This window comes from Nematolebias whitei, chromosome 12, assembly GCF_014905685.2.
Source record: "Nematolebias whitei isolate Nwh7 chromosome 12, NemWhi1, whole genome shotgun sequence".
Taxonomy (NCBI): Eukaryota; Metazoa; Chordata; class Actinopteri; order Cyprinodontiformes; family Rivulidae; genus Nematolebias; species Nematolebias whitei.
The window spans coordinates 26,524,276-26,532,004 of NC_056509.1; the positions used below are offsets into that span (position 1 = coordinate 26,524,276).

A 7,729-nucleotide genomic window follows, 5' to 3' on the forward strand; every position below is an offset into this window, starting at 1 on the left:
CATACCATACCATACCATACCATACCATACCATACCATACCATACCAATCATGCCATACCAACCATACCATACCATACCATACCATATCATATCATACCATAATGACTTAGACTACATTATGTTAACATAAAGTGGTCCTGAAAAATGTGGGCTGGTTACCCTAGGTCCATTCACAAACCCACACACTAACAAGGATCAAGAGTGCACTAAATTTACATCTTACTGTATATCTTGTTTCACTTCTGTGGAAAACCAAACTTAAAAAAAAAACCAAAAAAAAAACAACTATAGCATGTACATGTTCACTGATTCTGAACTGAAACCAGAAACTCCAGGGAGTTTTGGATTCTAGTCTGACTGGTTTGTTCCATCTTTCTTCCAGTCTGAGTGATCTGACGGCTCACTGAAGGCCTTATATTTAATGAATACATATGAAGGAAGAACCAATCCTCTCATCTCAAGTTCTGTTAGAAAATGTATCATTTTATCAAAACACCACAACTGAACATTTACAAAAGCGCACGAGTGGCTCTGTAATTTTTGTTTTTGTGGGGAAAGACTGCTTCTAGCAGGTCTGTCTTGCAACATTTCTAGTACTTGTATAATATTCCTATGAACATCATTATAGCAAAACAGATTTTAAAATGTCCTTTTCCACCATGAAAGTTTTTCCTTGTATAAAGTCACCAAGTACAATTATTATTAAAATGCATGTAACTTATTTTTACCTGCATCATATTCACTCAACTTGCAAAATTAAAAAAATGTAAGAAAAGTAATAGTTATATTGTGTCTTGGACTGCAATAAATCAAAGACCCCATGGATTCAAACTCTGTATTCCAAAAATAATGAACATCTGGTGCAGTCTGAGACACTTTCAACAAGAATATCATCATATTCAGAATAAATATGCAATTCAAAAGTACATATGATATAAGTTTTTAAAATAGCACTCACATTTTTGCTATAAACTATGCGTTTTGATTTGTTTTAAAATAGCAGCAATCCACTTTGGTTTCCGTCGCGTTCAGACTAGTCATTAGCTCGTCCATTCAGTCAGGCTTAACTTCTAGTTCTCTAAACGGAGGTTATACAAAGAGCTACAAAACTAAATGTCACAGTTTTTACAGACTGATTTAGACATTTTATTTGGCCTTTTTCATTAAATAAAAAATAAAAAACTTTGGAGGAAGGAAATACAGCAACATTTTAAAACTATACATTGAAGATTAGGGCTGTTTAAAATACACATGTAAAACAATATAATTTTTTTTTTCCTGTTGCTGTTCTCCCAATACAAATGATCAAAGAAGACAGGGTGAAGGAGAGCCCTCTTACCTCGGAAACATAATTGGATTTATGATAACTGGATTCTGCTTTTTGGAGTCAGTGGAAATATGGATTATCGACAAATTCTGGAAATGTGTGTCGGGCTTGGCATCACTCAGACTCTGTGCTAACTATCTGTGGACCTGTATCAGAGCTGAGCAGGCAGGACTGTGGAACGTCTGGCAGTGTTCATGGACAGTTGGAAGGAATAGATCTTGAAGAAGTTGTAAGCCTGACTTTGGCATAAGTAATCACAATGCGGTTGTTTGGAGTCACCATGAAATGTGCTAGCGAGACTGTAAAGGCAGACATGAAAATTAACGATCTCGGCTTGACCCAAAACAATGTTGAAATCTGAATCTGGCTGACTATCTCAATTCTCCTTGGATATTATGGAAACAAGAAGGCCAACATATTAAAATCAGCACCTGTACTGAGGACTGGTAGAAGATTCAACACTTCTTGATGTATTGTGGAGTTAAACCAGAGAGGGGGGTGGGGGGATGACAAACTCCAAACAACTGCTGAGTTTGTCACTGCAGCACATTTTAAAAGAGCATCCTTAGTGTTTGGTGACACGACCATTCTTCATCCTACAGCTGGGGACACTATAACTTCTGTGTTTTCTTGCCAAGTCACCAAAATCTGCTGCCATTAGCTCTATGTGCATCACTGTAATTGCTCCACAAACTGGGCAACAAAAAGAAAATGCTCCAGAAGCCTCATGGAACAATATTTAATCTAAAACATGTCAGACTAATCAAACCTATTTTTACATTTGAACTCGCTTTAGTAATTAAAAAAAAAAAAAATCTGCAGCTCGTCAAAGACACTTTCTCCATGAAAGTGAATGATCAGTGCATGACGGGAAACCTAAAAAAAAGACGCATTCAAAGAGACAAATTCAAAATCACACAAGTTTGTTACACTTCAAACCCTTTTGTCTTTTAAATCACTGACAATATGAGCGTGCATATGTTCAAAAAGCTTTCATAATGAGCTGTAAGCCAGTCCTTTGGCCTGGTGTGTGTTTAATTAATTAGTTTTAGCTCTTTTTGGCTACATTAAACGCCATTCATTGTTTAAGTATTAACAGCTGCTGTGAATAAGGAGACTTAAGGAAAAACCTGGTCTATTTATTGAACAAAACAGTCCCGATCTTTCTTCTAGAGGGTATATAATCTGTGTTTTCACCGTGAGGTCAAGGCCCATCTGTCCTAGTACTCGTATTATTGAACTTTACTGTAAAAGCTTGTGGCTCAGTAATTAAAACTATAAACGTATACGGAGTTATTAATGCACCCCATGTGAGTCCAGCCATGGAGTGACTCAGCTTGTAGACACAGAAGAGAGGAGCAATCTGAAGAAAAACTGAGATTTGAGTTGTTTCTAACATTTCTCTTTGATTATCGTGCATGAAAGTTTTGCCAAGATAAGACAGCCGCTGTCCTAAAATGAAAGTACTTCAAATGATGCTGTTCTTAACGATTTCTTTAAATTAAAGCAGAGCATTAAGTTTGTGGCGCTTTGAAAGCGACGGCCCTAATGTGCCACGTTTCAACTTCAGATGCATTTTGTTTTTTTGTTCTGAGAACAAAAACAGGAAAAATATGTGAATTAAAGCTCTTTACTGAGAAGTCTGTCAAATTAAGAGATGGCGTACGCAAGCACAGAGAATGGACCTTGATCTAAAATTCAGACAGGGCGCAGGTTTAATCAAATGGAGCAAACGGATGTTCACGTGGTCCTAAATTGAGTGTGAAGTTGCACAACAATGATGAAAATCCAACATGGGTTCAAAAAACTCTCCATAGAAGGAAGTGTCATCATCCTGAAGATTTAGCTCATTTAGTTAAAGGCTAAATACAAATGTTCTAATTAGAACAACTGTTTTTCATTCAGTTCCATTACAATACACTGTGATTAAACAAAAACGACTAATTCTAACCACAACTCTACATTTGTTTTGTACAGAATAAACTATCGGCAACGGTTGGTAAACAAAAACCCTGTTCTTCTTGGACAATTAAACAGAAGTCATAGAGATGATCCTGGACCGTGTTCCACACATCAGTCAGGGGGACTAATGGGACACGTTCTCATAGCAGAGTGAATTTGGCTCAGGCATGCGTTGGCCTGACGGAGTGACGCTATGCTGCGCCTGGGAGAACAGAGCCGCCCTAGGGTGATAATTAGTCCAGTTTCTTGAAGTGCAGGCTGCAGATTTGAACAGCAAACTTTGTTTCTTCTCTGACTCCCTTCTCTATTCAGTCCCAAATTGGCTTCCTCCGGCTAATCCTCCCATGCCTATAACTGTATTAATTATCCACAATTCTGTTTAGCACACTTCGACTGAATTCAATTCAATCCCGTTCCTCTGATTCTAATTCAAGGTTTCGTTCAGACCACAAACTACCACCCAAAAAAAAGAAAAGGCAGCAGGAAAAAAGTTTCCGTCTTCCCTTCTTTTCCAATTCTCTTTTTTACCAGCTATGATGAGCTGCAGTGAGACTGAATTATTTAAAACTGCAGCAGCAGCACTTAGGAAGATCTCAGCAGTCAGTCAGAGACAGAAAACACTTAGTTTCAGAAAATGCACATCTCAAGTTCCTGTTTATCAGTTCACGGGGTTTGCAGAGACAACTGTGGATCTTCATCAGTTGTATTTCTCTCAGCATGCCATCAAGGTTTATACAACAACTTTATGTGCAAGCTGCTACTTCCGTTCTTTGAACGTTAGTGTTTTAATGTATTCCCAGTAATCTCACCAGTCTTTGGATGCTTTAGGCTGTTCTTTTATCAGAGATCATCCAGGTAATAAAGTTAAACATAACTTCTATCTTACAGTATTTATCTCCGTTTGATGGATTTTTGTGTCTCCTTTTAGCATGTGATAAACTGGAAATAAATACCAAGGAAAATAATGATCTTATTCAAGAAACTAGAAGCAAGAACTCCTAAATATGACACATATGCAAAGTTTTGTTTTCTTTTGAAAGCACAACCGGGAACATTTATCAGGACTGAATCTGAGAAACGGCACGAGAGATTCGGAGAACAAACTAAACTGTTCAGAGAATTGAGAGTGGGCCTCGTTTGTTTTTTTACTTTTACAAAATGTGACATCGACTCTGACTAATGAATCAAAAGAAACAGAGTGGTTTAAAAGCATTTGTTAGAAAGAGACTTAAATGTGGAAATGTACATCTGTGGACTTGTTTCTTTCTTTTTATAACTTGCTTGGTTCACAATTTAAACTAATTTGTGACTGTTGTGCTAACCAAATAAGGCAAAACTCATTTTTAATTACTGGTTTAAATGCAACAAAAAGGTAAAAATGACTTAGAGGATGGATACTGTTTTCGGAGATGATGATGAAGTAGAAATTTAAACACTTGATGACAATATTGTAGTCCAACAAAATCATAAACTGTTGTATTTAGAAGAAAAGTAAGTAAAAGAAAAATAAAATCTTGCTGAAATGATATCATTAATTTCTATATAAAGTTCTGCTGCATTTATCCCTCGATGCTCCCTCATTACTAAAACCAGATGAGAGGACCTCTCTTCCTGAGCCCAGTTCAGTTGGAGGTTTCTTTTCATTAAAATGTTTTTCAGTATAACTTTGAAACAAGTACAGCATTTCTTTTGTGATGCAACTTTTCATTTTATTGCTCTGGTCTTTTTTCAAAGTTTATATCAATAAAATAGAACAAGAGGAGACTTCTAGATATTACTAATACTCTGGTCACAGCTAAAGTGAAAAAAAAAAGGCAAAGTGTCTTTTGAGATCTATTTCAGGAGACTTTACATCTTCTGCTAGGCCTGTCGCAATAAACAAAAAAAAAAAAAATCAATTAATCTCATGAAAAATGAAAATTATCAACCTCATTTTCATTTATCGGCTTTTCCTGTCTCTCTCTTTCCACTGAAGACACTGGATGACAAAACACTCAACTACGGTGCTCTTCAATGACCCCTCCCCTTTTCTTTAAAATCCGTTTTAACCATCCAAAATTTTGGATGGTTAAAAGCAGAGAAGTTGAAAAGCTAAGCTATGAGCTAAGCTAACAGGTCAACCTCGGGAAAAAACCCATCTTGTCGAAGCTCCAAAATTCACGGTTGAAACCTGTGCCTTTGTGTAAAAAGTTGGTTTTCTTTGCAAAAAGAAACTGAGAACTTGTTTACAGATATTTTTTATTAAAAAGCTTTGTGTAAAAAATTCTACGCTAAAAAGCTCAAACCACACCGAGTGTCTGCCATTTTGAGAACGGGGGAAAAAAAAAAGAGACAGCCCATGTCACATCAAGGGGCCTCCCTCTCATTTTTCTTAAAGAGACACGCTGCTCGTTCCCTCACTATCCATCCTTCGGTTCAAACAGTCTTATACTGCCATTTGGTGGTCAAAGAAGGTACTACACTCAAAACAAATTAACCAACATTTCTTCTTAAATTTGACAATAACGACTAATAACAACATTATCGTTTATCGCAATAATTTCTGAGACAATCGCCCAGCAAAATTTGTTATCATGACAGGCCTATCTTCTGGCAAAATTGGACAACAATTTGAGAATGAATCACGAACAACAACAAAAAAACTTTGTTTGGGGGAGGGGCTAATCAGACCAGATTCATCTCAGACCGTTTGGTCTCCTGACCCAAATGAAATGTTGAGTCACGTGATGCTTTCAGGTTACGATGATCTCAAGTGTACCAGCAACAATTCAGTCTTCAGCCCAGTCCAGAATAAACCTGACTCAAGTAATAAACGTCAGAGGAAGAGATTAGTCAGTTGATCAGCATTTGTTTGGCTAAAACTGCAAAGGAGCAAAGCATGCATAAATCAGTCTGTCCTCTGATGACTTAATGTGTTAGATGCAATTCAAATGAGTCTGATGGGTTCACTTTTTGCTGCTCCATCCTCATACACATCATGCATTATAGATTATCATCATGATCGCAGAATGGCTGCAGAAACCACAGAGAACTCTTGATTTTCATCCATGTATTGATGGACAAGCCTCATTATACAGCAGCACAAAATAAACCTGGGCTTAATTAAACACTGAAGCTGCAGTTCTTGGTAGTAATACCGGTACATAATACAGCTCTATACTATCTGGATACTTACCTGGTACTAAATGTTACATACCTTGTACCTATAGGTAGGTACTCTATCCACTGAGTTTGTATCTCCTACATACTGGGTATGTTTATGCTACTTAGGAAGACTAGGCTAGGCTATTATGATAGGGCTTCTTACCCTGGATCTAAAGAATATATACTTGTTGGGTTCATACATGGTACCGATTAACTATATACCTGGTACTTACAGGCTCAGTATTTCGTACTTACAAAGTATGAACCTGCTACCCTGTATGTACCTGCCACATACATGGTGTGTACCTGATACCTACAGGACATGTAGCTAGTACTTACTGGGTAGGTGATGTCTAGTACATATGGGAACTGGACTGGATTAGGAATTGACTTGTTACTATGTACCCTGTAAATACAGGGTAAGTAAGAACAATATAAGTACCTGGTAAATACCCGGTAAATATCCAGTAAGTACAGAGACAAGTCACACCATATTACAGCCCAGTACCCATATTTACCAGTTCATATGGGTTACATACACCTAAATACATATATACATACAAGTACATACATGGGTATGTACCAGGTACATACCCAGTACATACAGTGCTGTATCATGTATTGATTTTCAGAACATTGAACTGAAGAGAAAACACAGAATTTAAATATTTAAGCCTGCATTAACAAGTTTTGAGCACTTACCACTGTAGGTGACGATGCGGACGGTGGAGTCACCCTCTCCGAAACGTGTGATGGGGGTGAGGCGCACCTCGTAGGATTCAGGCTTGATCAGCTCTGTCAGGTTGTGCGTCATGAGCTCTCCTTTGCCAATGTTTCCCTCCACAGTGATCTCCTGCTCCCACCAGCGCTGCAGCCCCATCTAAAAGGGAAGAGGAACAATCAGCTTAATAGAAATCAATAAATAGTCAATCCAGTTCAACAAAAAAGCATCTGAGGCTGTCGCAGACTTGTAAATGAGAAGCTGCTGAGTTGAATGAGGACATATTGAAAAAGTTAGGAAGATATTTAATTTCCATTTTTATACGAAAGGTCAAAAGGAAGGTTAATTTAAATATTTAGTTTGCTGCTATCTTTAAAACACTAGGTAATCAACCACATCTAAATGACTTATTAGCTTCTCGTAAAAATAAAACTGACCTAAAGAGTATTACTGCTTGCTGTCAGAAAAGGTGAAATCAGTTTAAATCAAGTTAGCCCCCACAGCTAATCAACATTAGGAAACAAACAAAGAAAGGGGTACAACTCAGTCATTTTCACAGATAATAAGCTTATAA

The 7,729-nt window shown here is 37.3% G+C and overlaps 1 protein-coding gene across 1 annotated transcript in view; it reads right to left on the minus strand.

Annotated features, from left to right (window-relative positions):
* LOC119417855 (MAM domain-containing glycosylphosphatidylinositol anchor protein 2) overlaps positions 1-7,149 on the minus strand; it is a 36,720-nt gene extending 29,571 nt beyond the window's left edge. Inside the window, exon 1 of the mRNA XM_037685110.1 lies at positions 7,137-7,149. The gene's annotated coding sequence lies outside the window, so the exon portion shown is untranslated. The remainder of the gene's footprint in view (positions 1-7,136) is intronic.
* Positions 7,150-7,729: the final 580 nt, after the last annotated feature.